The 13,881-nt window shown below is 40.6% G+C and overlaps 1 long non-coding RNA gene across 1 annotated transcript; it reads right to left on the reverse strand.

Moving 5' to 3' along the window:
- Positions 1–13,109: 13,109 nt before the first annotated feature.
- On the reverse strand, positions 13,110–13,868 carry LOC134863834 (uncharacterized). The gene is made up of 2 exons (XR_010165722.1): positions 13,586–13,868; positions 13,110–13,299 (listed from the first exon to the last, which is right to left on the reverse strand). It is a non-coding gene; the product is annotated as an uncharacterized LOC134863834 (long non-coding RNA).
- Positions 13,869–13,881: the final 13 nt, after the last annotated feature.

Here is a 13,881-nt window from a genome sequence, read left to right on the forward strand (position 1 = left end):
TTTCAATTCTTTCAAAAGAATTCAATGCTTTCATCAGACAAACCAGATTACGAGCTGTTTATACTGTCGAACAAGAGCTGTCCAATATGTAGAAGATTATATAGAGTATTTTTTATCTACATTTGTACGATTTTTAAAAAGCAATCATTGAAACGTTCACAAAACATGTACACAATGATGATTTTGATTAATCTAATCCGTTCTGTAAGGTTTGTTTATTTATATATTAACACACAATAAGAAGACAAAAGAAAGAAAAACTATAATTCAACAGATTCATAAAAACCATGCATAAAAAGAAGAGTTTTAAATCAACACTGTAAAGACACTAGGTGCTGCAAGAAGTGTACGGATAAAACAAGTGAAATGTAAAATAAGTGTTTTTAGCCTTGACTTAAAAGAACTCAGCGTTGGTGAAGTTTGTTCCATTTGTGCGGTGCGTAAAAACTATGGATTCATTATTAAGTGGACAAAGGTAAATAAAAGCCAAGCTTTAACAAGCGGGTAAATTCTGATATTACATCGTTTTACCATAATGCAGAATTAGAAACCTTTGAAGACACTATATAATATGACATCGGGAATCTATGCCAATATATATTCTCATAAATACAATATCATATCAGATTTTATCATTCTTATTTACAAATCTGAAAAGGTAAGACAACAAACTTATACCGGAGAAATATTCAATTTACACAAATGGTCTTCATAGATGTTACCGTCCTTTTGAAATAAATTACATTGATTGGATTTTTTAGCTGTTAACCGAACTGTTTCCCCATAGACTAGCTTTTCTTAAGTACAACTTGTTCCACAGGGAAGTTATAGCTTTTAAACTAGCTTCCCCAGCACTGCAAGGACTGAGCCGGCGCAGAGATCACCCTGAAATGTCCCGGCCGCAGCCTCAGCAGATCTCTGGCCAACGGACACTATGAATGACGTGCGGGGCCTTGCTGCTGTAATGTGCAAACATCACTGTTTAAACTGTTAGAGGCTTTGGCCGAGCACTATAGGCTCTCCGCCTCTCCAAACTTGGAGAGCAGCACCCAAAGCTGTGTGCAGTTACACGTTTCTAATCCTGTAATTACTGGCCCATCAGCGCCTAGTAAAACCATAATTGGAAGCAGCTGTCTATTTGTTTTGTCTTTTCCTCTCCCAATCTGCACCGTGACCAATTTGACATTTGCAAACGCATCTCTGGACCTCATATACGTTTTTGTTTTTTTTAACAAGTGGGGACAAATGTGGTCCAGATTACATTTGTCCAGAACCCCGAGCCAGGGAGGGAGTTAGCAGCGTGGCAACCGTGTCTCAAATATCCCATGATTCCACTGGGCTCAATGCTTGGCTAAGTATGAGTCAGAGATGAGGTCCAGCTGTACTGCGAGCCAAACAGACCTAGCTGTAAGAAAAAAAACAAAAAACTGAAATTGATGATCAGACAAACAGACGGGCTCACGGGCATGCTTTAAGGGAGATATAAAGGTCACTAAGAAAACAAACTGACAGTACACAACAAGACAGGAAAGTAAAAGAGAAGTCTGGCAGAGAGAGATTGGAGTTTATTTATGCAAACATTTCCCAGAGGCAGCGGCTCTCAAGGCAACGAGAAGCACATTGTTTACTCCCTGCCTTTACTGTTAGACTGCCTTCATTTAGTCTATGTTTTATTAACCAGTGCACGCCTGCAAACCCTCAACTATTGCAACCACAAAGACATCGCTGTAGTTTATTCATTTCTACGTTAGACATGTAACCCAACTCGACCTTTGCACTGTTTTTCAGTACATTTCTCAAATGTACGTTTATTATTTATGGCCTTTTGTTAATGCCTTGTAAATTAAACTAACTAAAATACCTAATCATTTGCGTGTTATTGCAGAAAATACTTATTAGTACCGCAAATGACACTGTGTGACTCCTTCCCTGGGCTTAGATAAGTGTTGTGTGTTTGATATTGCAGAAAATATGTTCCACACAGTCACATTTGCGTTGTGTTTCCCTCGTGAAGGTCATTGTTTGCGTTCCTCTCTCTCTGTATACATTACATTTCACAGTCTATCGCTTCATTCTCATCTAATGACTTGCAGGCTCCACTGTCTGATTTGCCAGAAATGAAAGCAGACATGACAGACTAAGTGACTTCAATTCTGCTCCAAAGCACAACTACATGCCGTTAGTGGAGAAACACACAGCAGATAAACAGCAAATAAAGAAGCAGGCAGAACTATCACAGAATACAATCATGATGCAATAAAGCTGCACAACAACAGAAAACGCATGATTAAAGTTGTTTATGGAATCTAAATAAAAGCAGTTATTGTGTTTTTTGAGAAGTGCTTTTATAAAATTGCATTTTCAAATGCATTTTGTGAAGGACTGTACATCATGAAAAAGCTGTGCAATGATACCTCTTCCAAATGAGCTTTGAATGCAAGTGTTTTCATTGAACTGTAGGAGAAAACACAATGCCACACGTTATGTTTGTAATGCTTTTCAATGCATCTGTGATAACCTTTGTGTTGAAAATATTATATGTAAGTGTTTACAGAAAGTGTCCTCATTACATTAACCTTTGATATCTGCAGAGACACCAAACTAATACATAGATAGATCATGATCAAATAGAAACAAATGTAAAACTGAGTTTCCTTGACACATTTCAGAGGTTTTTCTAGAAAAATACAGTATGAGGGCAATAGGTGAGAGCATTGCTGACGTCACTTCCGGCCCAAAGTATGGCCTCGCCCACTTTTCAGTGAAAATGATGCATTAGAGTGAAGCTGAAAACAATAGCGTCTTCATGTCGTAAAGCTGCTGAGTCATATATTGCACCTCAAACAACAAATACATCCAGAGTTCTTTTACTTCCTCTCCAGAAAAAAGGAGAGTAAAAGAAAGGATCTAATTCAGAAATCTCAATTTCAGTGTCAGCCTGCTGCCTGCCAGTCCTCCCCTGGCAGACCCACCGGACCTCCATCCCCTACTTATTCTCCATTTAAAAAAAAAAGCCTTGAACTTAAGCCATGATACGATAGTGTTGCGATTCTACAATATGCTCAGTATTGTGATGCGATATATTGTGATATGGCGCATTTCTGTATCGATTATTTCCCCCACCCCTAATAACCAGCAACATGAAGACAAAGAAACCAGCAGCAAAACAGAATGAAGAAGAACCTGAGGATGAAACCCTCTTTATTGTCACATACATGCACACATTTAACCCATCCTAGTACTAGGAGCAGTGGGCAGCTATTGTGCAGCGCCCGGGGAGCAATGGGGAGGGGGGATTGGAGGTGTCCGGTGCCTTGCTCAAGGGCACCACAGCAGGGCCCAGGAGGTGAACTGGGACCTCTCCAAGTAGCAGTCCACTTTCCACATTTCAAATCTGTTTGGAGACTTGAACCGGCGACCCTACGATTCCCAGTCCAAGCCCCTACTGACTGAGCCACTGCTGGAATAGATTACATGTTGTTGTTGTTGTTGTTGTTGTTGTTATTTGTCAGCTCAGTATCAGCAGTCCCCACATCTGTACACTGCAGCAGAAACTGTACGTAGGTTTTTAGTATATCCACATTTATTGTAAATAGTGTTGTATTTCTGAACATATCTCCTGTGTGCAACTGTGTCTGTAAAAAAATGTCAGAATTCTTAGAATTTCTGAACATTTCTGAAAATTCTAAATTTTAATAGAAGCAAAATATCCCAATACTATGCTGTATTGATCATTTCCCCCACCCTACTGCTTATGTGAAACACTGATGTAAGATAAGTGTATTACTTTATCATGCTATAGAGCTTGCAAGCTTTCCTAACGGTATTTCATACTGTACGTTTTCATTGCTTCAGGGATCATATTGGAAATGCTACAAATGTTGTAGCAACACAGGATAATTTAATAGGTTTCTGACTGCCAATCCCCAGGAGCCGCCATGAGACAGGGTAAAAGAAAAAAGGGCAGCAGCTATTCTAATGTGCGCTTGGCTCTCTTCCTTGACTCGGCTGCAACTAGCACTGATAGGAATGATGGTTTTTATATGTATCGCTCTCTGAGTGGCGGCAGATGTTCCGCATTCTCCGGCAGCACTCCGTTCCAGGGGGAAATCAGGGAAAACTACGGACTATAAAATTAAACCACTGACACTTCACCGGCCCTGAAACCAAATAGGGCCCGCAGCATCGGCAAGCTGGAGCGAATCCATCATTTCCCATTTTAAGAGGGTTCCATCTGTGCTAACTTTCATTAACACTGGCTGTGTCGACAGTGAACTGCTTTACGTATAATAGATAAACACGATGCTACTTATTCACCAGGGCCCGTTGTGTTTGATATCACAGGAAAACACACAGTGTGTAGGATGAAGAAAAACCCCATACGGGTTCAGAGCTGACATTTCATTGTGTACAGAGCAGGGATAATTATGTACTAGGTTTGCCACAGTTATCCATCAAAACATCTCTGTCCAAAATGATTGCGCTCCAGCTTGAATCAGATATTTCTGGCTCCTAATGGTACAGATGGATGAAATGATTTCCTACATGACTCATTTGAGTTGGATAATAAGCCCACGTCCCAGAAATGATTGTAGGTCTTTGTAACAGGATCCAAAAAAAGGTACCATGTTTGATCTTTGTTTTGCAGGTTTGGTTTGTGAAATGCAACAAAATAGACTCTAACATCATTTACCGTGTTGTAGAAATTCAAAAACAAATGCTCATCCACTGAACATGCGGAAGTTTACCTTCATTGCATGAAATCAATGATAAACTATAGTAAGCAAAACTAAGGATGCAAATGTTGTTGTTTTTCATAATGAGCTGTTTTTACATTTCAATAACTGTATCCACATCACTGCTTTGTGTTTTGAGTCCTCACATCAGTGAGCCTCCGCCAGTAGCCAGTGACACCCAGTTGAACCCGGATAAGGGGATTAAACCTCGGGCATTATTGAAATAGTAAAGATCAAAAGAGGACCAGCAATGGTCAGACTGTTCGCGCAGGTAGACCGGTGGAACAAAGCCTTTTTAATTACCCTTTTAATTGCCCCTTTAACAGTATGAATTACCATTTTAATGATGGGTGTGTAATTAGAGTGGAAAAGGCTATGAGAGCTGCAGGCTGCTAATAATGCCTCTCAGCTCAGAGATCACAGCAACAGGAGACAAGAGCAGCTGCACCTGAGCACCGACACACACTGCACCACTCAGCCAACAGATGCTACACATACACACAGGGACGTCCTGCACACACACACACACACACACACACACACACACACACACACACACACACACACACACACACACACACACACACAAAGATTTAGCAGTCACTGGAGTGAACAATTGGTGGACGTCCAGAAACCGAGACACCGTGACACAAACAATTTTCATACACAAATGCACATGCACAGCCAAGTCTGCTCAAAAAGCCTGATTATATCATTAAACTGGTCATTAACGCCATTAAGCATTAACATTAATGGGAGATAATATCATCAGTCACCGCTGTGTGTTGGAACTCAGACATGCTCATTTTCTTTGTTCACATAACTATGTTAGCAACAACATAAAAGTCCTTCTATAAATACAGATATACACATGCCAATGGAGAGCTTACACACACACACACACACACACACACACACACACACACAAACACCCTGTTATATTGTTCCAAGCACACAGCCTATCAGTGTCACAGCCTCACAGAGGATAGCGTTGAGGACCTTGGCAATTACACCATTTACAACAGGCTCCCTTAACAGCTCCCATGTAGAGATTGAAGGATGGTAAAGGATGAGAGTAGTTTGGCTAAAGGCTTTCCAGCTAATTAAAAGTCCAACGCAGCCGCCAAATGACCATTAGGATTCATTTTGCTTGTATGCAAAAAAGGCAGAGATGTATATCTCATCAGGAAATGGGCGCAAGATGAAAGCGGGCCACATGAAATGTGCCACTGCTGTGTGCCAATCACTAGATATCAGGAAAGCTTTACCTGCGTTTACATGCTAACAAAGTGTTCAACTACACATGCTACATCAAAGCTAATGTTCTCACGGGGCACGCACTTTGTTTTCATATGAATAGGTAATAACTTAAACAGGCCTGAAGCAGACACACTGCAGGCAGTAATTATGTGACTTAATGGAATATGAATATAGATGAAAAAAAAAACAGCAGCACACATCTCATTGTTATCCCGTAATGATATCTGCAGAGTAATAATGGAAATGTGTAACTATAAAACCTCATATATTATGAGTATCAAAGCACTTTTTTTGTACGTGATCGAATACCGATGTTCTCCTGAATCTGGTTTTAGTCTTTATGACTTGTCGTTCCCCAGCTTGTAGTATTTATTTATGATTGGACACTAATAGCACGCCGCAACATTGAGACAGATTCTTATGAGCTGAAAAGAGATCGAACCTGACATGCTTGTTTTCTGTGAAGCTTTAAATCAGCCGTTGCATTCAGAGTGAATGAAACGCCTCTCCTGGCTTATCTTACTCTAATTGCAGCTGCTCTTTGATTCGATTTATCACCAGCATTAAGATTATTTAAGCAGAGTCGAGACAGAAATATCAAGGCGGGGTTAGCGTTAAGAACAGAGGACCGTCTTTGTGCAGTGTTGCTTCAGGGAGAGACTGAAGGAGGAGGAAGGGAGGGGGGGGTGTGGGTCTCGGTATGCTCTGGACAGCCGTCCTAATTATTTTTCCCAGAGATGAGGTCACATTCTTCATGGATAGAGGAGAGCTTGTTATTAACAATCTGCAGACAAACAAACATGCTGGCTAAAAGGCACCCATTCAGCACCAGCCCTCGAGTGTTTTGCTTCAGTAATAACGACCAAATTCATAAAGTAAAGACACACAGTAAGGTAAACAAATGCAGCATAAAAACTTAATATTTAGGCCATCAGAGTTTAAAACAATAAAGCAGATTCTTCTCGTTTCCCTGGAGGCGTGCAGGACTATGGCATGATGACACAGCGGGCAATAATGCCATTAGCCGACTATTATTGTTATTTGATGTGCGTTAAGCAACCCCTCTACAGATGGCTTAGTAATGTTCAGGGGTATTAGGCTGTTGTCATGGTGAACACAAAGGCTCCAGCAAACTGGTGGAGGAAATTGTTGTAATAATAAGCCTTTCTTATCTTAATGGATTTGTTTCGAGTAATGTTAAATGATGAGCACACAAAGCGAGGAACAAAACCAACACAGGAAGTAAGCTACATAAATCCAAATGTACATATTTTGATGTCTGTTACCTATAAACAATATGAGGCTTTATGTAGTGCAAAGAAAGACATCTTTTCTTGTGACATTTGGGTGTTTTTTAACAACAATTTAGTCGATAGTAGACGGCATTTTTGAAGGGCGTTCTCAATGTCCAATCAGCAGGAAGCAAGTGGTAAACCCTGTCCACCATAACTACGCAGCCGATTGAAATTAAGCTAATAACTGTGGCAGATTTATCCATTTAAAATAGTCATATTAAAACAAACACATGTTCTTTACCGTTTGGCTGGAAATTAATGTAATTTTACTTCAGGACAGACACTTTAGTTACTGACTTTGATATATATTAGCATGTTTGTTCCAGTAGATGTTCCACCAATGCTTTTACTGCTAACGTAGCTGCTATGCTAGCTATCGGGCATGCTAGCTTTCAATGGAGCAGAACTATTGAATAGGTCAAAGATCTTCAAAAAAGATCACAACACGATCATTTTAAGATGTCGTTACACTGCTTGAGTAGGTCGACACATTTTAAGAATGAAGGGCTTGCCATTAACGTTGATAAACTGTCGAATCCAAACACTGTAATATGAAATGTAGACATGATCAGCCACAGGTTTCTGGAGAGCAGGTGTGAAGCTCAAAGTAAGTTCCTCCAATCACCGCCATCTTGGACTTGATGAAACTGAAAAACTCCTGTCTTCTCCTAAATTATGCCAGCGACCTGAAATGCCACTCACACTTAACTAAAAGCAGCAACCTCCTTTAGTTGTGCTAAACTTTAAACCTTCATTTAATTTATTGGGTGAGAAAAAACACTGGTGTTGAATGGGAAGATCATCTTTAGAGACCATCATGGTTTTTTTTAGCTGTCTGATGTAAAGCATGTTAACACAGGGGTCTGTAAAGCTTGTCCTGCTTTTTTGATCCAGCCTGAAGTGACCATTCGATTTTCCGTTTTATTTTGCCGTATCCGAGGTTGTCGCTTGATCGATACGAGCCTCCTTATGGTGATCCATCTACCGGTAACATGCTACCTGATCAAATGAAACATAATGTATAGTGTATGGATTTCCCCTGTATTCACAAAGGTTATCTATTAAAACAAAGCAACAGCTCCTATAAGAGACAAGAGATCTGGACTCGTGATGACCATACCGTGGCTACCATCACACGTTTGCTTTCACACCAATTCTTTTTCTTTTTCCTTATCAAATTTGATATTTTACACAGCTCTCTCGTCCACGCTCACAATAGGAGGAGCTGATTCTGCTGAAGGTCACCTCGACATCCGAGCTGAATGAATGACATTTAGAGTACAATTTCCCATTTTCCACCATTTTCTTTGAAAGGCTCTACATGCACACACACACGCAGACTCAAGGCTTTTGGCAAACTCTTGTGTTTTACTGCAGTGAGTTTTACATAGCGTAATGACTTGGCAGAGTCGCTCTCCTCTCTATTTGAAACACATTAGATACAGAAACATTGCAAACTGGATCAACTCCTCAAATGTTTATCTGTAATTTAAAGAAACGTTTGCACAGGAGTTTGGTTTACAGCATCATAATTCAGTGCTTTTTAAATGAATTCACTTATTTCTGTTTATTTTAAACCATTTATAGCTGGCACTTTTGCTCCTGTTATTATAAGATGGTATTTCTTGTAACCCCCGTCGCAAAAGGACATGTCTCTCTGTGCTCCCATCCAGGATAATCAAGTCATCCTCGTCCACATGCCTCCCTGTATCTCTCCTCCAGCGCCCTGACCTTTATCTTCAGCTAAATCTTATTTGCCTTCAGGACTTTATAGGGTTTTCCACTCATTTATAATCTATTTGCAGTGTCCTACAGAATTTTCATTGCTATGACATTTGACAAAAAACTTAATGGTAAGATATTTCAGTCTCTGCGTTCACTCGGGTCGACTTTGAGCGAAGCCTTTTTAGGAGCAGTGGTTGGATGGATGGTGAGCAGCTTTAAGCCGGGGACATTTTCCACATTGTTCAGAAAGATTACCTTTTTGGATGTGTGCTCCATTAAGCAGCGCCGGGAATCACAGAAATCCTCGAGTCCACAAAAACAACCTTTGTGCAGTCGCTGTTGTTTACTGGCCATTGAAAGGAGAGTCTAATTGATGACATTATATAATGATGAATCAGCAGTGCTTTCACTTTTAGACTCTTTCTCTTAAAATGACTCAAGCACAAAAAATACATTTCAAATGACATAAGATGAATTGTTGAATCATTCAGTTACTTCTCAATGATCTACTCCAGTGTCTTAATCTCCAGTTGCAATCAGGCTTTAGTAAACACAAATCAAAAATAGCTTGCTGGCTCAAACAGCCTGCTGTATGTTCTATTCATTTGGAAATACACCCTGCACATGCATCACAGATTTTATGCTTTTAAAAGCCATTATTTATTGCAAGGTTACCTATACTAACGTGGAACTAGTCGCACTACTTGACTTGTTTCTTCCTGTAGCTTTTAAATGCTAGGATCGAGGCTCATGAGTATTACTTTCCTTAGAAACCATCACCTAACCAGCTGGTTTTTGCTTGTCCATCAGGAAGATGATTTGTTAAATTAACCTTTCGTCCAACATGAGGTTCCACGAAATCCTAAAAAACAACCTTACAGATCCACATGAAAGTCCTGTATATGCAGTCATAAACTGTCAGGCGATAAAGTCTACTTTTACAATGACTGTAATGTTCAGGTTTTGGTTTTAAAACTAATAAGGGTTAATAATTCATGTTTTATAGTTATTAAACAGATTTCACTACTATAAGAACACTGTCCAGTACAGCACCACCCATACTCCCCTCAATAGAAAAACATACGCACTTGGAGCATGGATAAAGATAGCTGTGATGTTAGTGTTATGATCCGTATCTGTTTTCCTTGTTTGACTTTGTCTTGTTAAGATCTGTCATTGTCTTCCTGTTTTATTCTGAAAATACGTTATGTCTGATGTTACTTCCTGTCTCTGTGTTCCTGTTTGATTACCTGAATGTGTTCACCAGGTGCCCCCCTGTGTTTCTCTTCCCTCCCCACTCGTGTCTTGTGATTAGTCTTGTGTGCATTTCAGTTCTGGTTTGTCTTTCAGTTGTTGTCTTGAAGTTTGACGTTTATTTTCAGAGAGAGGTTATGTTTTTTGTTGTTTTGCCCAGCTACGTGAATTCGGGGTGAATCGCCAATGAAGGACTTTGATTTAAAGAAACTGTCTTCTGCATTTGGGTCCTACGTACTCTACTCTCCATCCAAGTCAGTTAGGTCTGATGTATTGCATAGCATTGTCAGTGTACCTTTGATAAACTTTACATACTGTAAAGATTAGAAAGCAACAGACGCTTTATTTCACATTATTCCCTTCTTCTCTTGAACCCTTCAGTGTTTGTTTAAATCACTGTGCTCTATCATTACTACGCGATTATGATCATATGACTTTGTGCTCATCATGCCTAGAATAGCATGTCATTATGCTGTTAGACGGCTGAGCATTTCCCTGGTTCATGGCTGAAGATAGTTAATCCTGCAGAACAACAAAAGGTCAAACGCAAATACAAAATCGTTCTGTTCCAGACATGAAAAACTAAATCATATCATGTAACTACTACGTACTAAAGCACCCAGTCTGCATTTTATCTTGCACCAGAGAGTGTGTGTGTACAAATTGCCCTGACATTGAAACCCAGTGTCTGCCAGAGGTCAACAACACATATTTTAAAGTGTGTGGCTCATTCTAGGAGCCTTTTTCCATTTGTGTTCAGTTAACTGTTCATAAACCAGTCCTAAATTACACTTTGGGACTGGATTTTATGAATATTTATATATCATTCTAACCCAATATAAAGCAACCGATGCCGCTCTAAACAGCCACAGATGCATTGCTGCACCGCAGTGTGAATATGATGGTGTCTGTAGCCTGCAGTTGTGGTGAGGGTGGGGGCGGAGGAGCGGGGGGTGGTGGTGGTGGTGGTGGTGGTTGGAATCAGTGACATTCTTCAAGGCCAGTGTAAGATTAAAGAGCGGGGCTGTCGTGCCTCTGATCATATATTCACAAAAGATACCCTGTGAAGAACACATTTCTAAAGAGAGGCTCGGTGAGAATAAGACGTGTGAATATTTGTAGCAGCCCATTATACATTTCATATAAACGGTCTATTACTGAGTAAGGAGATTACACCCCAGAGAGGTTTTTTAGTTACCCTTTTCATTTTCTGTTTGCCCTCTTTTTTTTTTTTTTTGGCACAGTCCTGTAAGCAGCTGCCTCCGGTGGCACGAGTTTGTCCTCTGTGATGTTTTATGTGAGGAAACGTCATGGATCGGGGTTTGGATTTAGCCGGAAGACCTGTGTTGTTTTTTTTTATCATACAGAATCACTGCACCATTATAGCATTGTGGCATTGAACTCAAAGAGCACTGATAAAGAAAGAAACAGCCTTGGGCATGATGTGCAACCAGGAGCATTTATGCAGAAATGAAAAATGTCAATAGTGCTTCCTCCATAATATCGCCTATTTTACTGGCACATAACACTGGCCTGTGACTCATGGACATAAATTCAGCATGCACAGTACAGTAAAGCGAATAATGATTAATATAACTTTCATCTCGGGTTTGCTTCACTTGGTGTAGCCTTGGGCCCTTTAATAGTCATGGCACAGGGGGAAGTAATAGCTTGCTACTCTGCATGTCCTTCAAATGAAATGTTTCTCATTGGTAGATATATTTTACATATATATTCATAAAAAAACTCCTGTAGATTGCAGCTCCTGGAGAGGCACAGAAACTGGCTAAGCTGCTGAGGCTATTAATATAATTATCAAGTGTTTCAGGTTGCTCTTAATTCAATTGTCCCTCTTAACACTTCCCAGCTATGTCAATCAATGCGCCTGCCTTGACTTTAAAGCAACAGAGGAGTTATCCGTTCCTGCGCCATTAAAACATCAATGTCTCATTCCTGCTAAATGGCAGAGGAAAGATAATTGGCATGTGTGCATGCATATTAATTAACTGATAATGAGACGATAAGGCCCCTCTCCTGCAGATGTGGAACCACTAATCAATTGGCAGTGAAATGGGCTAAAAATGTGCTTCTTTTATCCCACTACTGAAATTAAAAACCTATTTAGTACCACGTTTTTCCAACAAAGTGCTTTTCATTTATCTTCTCCAGCACATTATTCAATCACAATTTCCATTTGTATAATGGTAATATTTTCATGTAATTTCCCTCTGCCTCTCAGATGGGTATTTTTGATATGGCTTTGTGAAATGGCTATTCCATTCCAGTTCCATTCACTGGCTGGTAATAAACTTACAACCTATATTTCAGATTAAATGTCTTCAGCAAATGGAGCCGGCCTCAGATGTCTCACAGTGGCGTGCAAAGATCACTTCTGCTCCCTGGTGGCGGCTCAGGGAACTGCACCAGCGTTCGCCCATGCCGCCTGGTGGCTAACACCGTAAAATTCTTGAACCATTTTTTAAAACCCCAACTCTTGGCAGCATTTCCTCTTTTTTTTTCTGTGTAAAGCACTCCCTGTGTGTGACTCTGTGTCTGATAGGCATGCTATCTAGTTGGAGAGCTGCAAGGTACCCACAGCTGAAGCATTAAGCTGACTATCTTAAAGGGTTGCTGTTTTAGCCAGCAGCACAATTGGAAGCGTTTGAAAGAGTGTGTTGTAACTATCAGCTCTGACCAGAGGTGTGTGAGCGCATCAGAGGAGGATGAACATATATAACGGCTGCGGAAACAAACAAAGGAAGGAAAACACCCCAAGGGGCTGTAGAGATCTAAACAGAGGCTTGAAAAGAACATAAAGGCAACACAGGTACTGAACACAGTATTTCAATCGGTGTATTCAACACTCAATATCTTTCTCGAGTATAAACATAGCTTGATTTCTTCTGGTGTGTGTATTGGTGTGTGTTGCTGGCCCAGTTGACACACAGGTTGATGGACAGTAGTGCAGCGTCGCCTCCTCCTTCTCCTCCTCCTGCTGACAGGCCCTCCTTCACCCCGGACAGGACAATCTGTACACACAGCGACACAGACACACACAGCCCATCTCAGTCGCCACACAGCCCATTTGTCATGTCAAATAGCTTCAGAGAGACATGGCGGGTCAAGTTACAGAGGTGATAGTATCAAAGTGACCCCGATGCCATGCTCATAAATTGCTCTGTTTATGGCATGGCACCATAATCTCATTCCATTTATAGAATTGAAAAACAACGAGAGGTCGTCGGCTGATAAGCAAACTGAGAAAACATTTTTAATGTGAGATTCAATAAAAAGAAAGGAGTGAACCGTTCTTACTTTGAGTTTAGGGTGAGGTGTAAAGATGGCGATCAGCTTGCACCCTCGTTTCTTCATCCTTGTCCTTCTCTGTATTCCCATTAGTTTCCGTTGTGGGTTCCTCTTTGGTGGAAGTGGCTGTCTTTGGCCTCTCCTCTGGCTTTCCAGAAGGGTCCACCACTGTAGTGTCCCGGCTCGTGTTGCAACCCATGATTTGCCAAGAAAAAAGAAGTCTACGGTGTGTTGAGAAGTCCAAAATCGTGTTGGTCAAAACCTCAAGACCTGTGTGAGTGTTGTGGGCTAAGGTGCCTTTCTTC

This window comes from Eleginops maclovinus, chromosome 4 (assembly GCF_036324505.1).
Source record: "Eleginops maclovinus isolate JMC-PN-2008 ecotype Puerto Natales chromosome 4, JC_Emac_rtc_rv5, whole genome shotgun sequence".
Taxonomy (NCBI): Eukaryota; Metazoa; Chordata; class Actinopteri; order Perciformes; family Eleginopidae; genus Eleginops; species Eleginops maclovinus.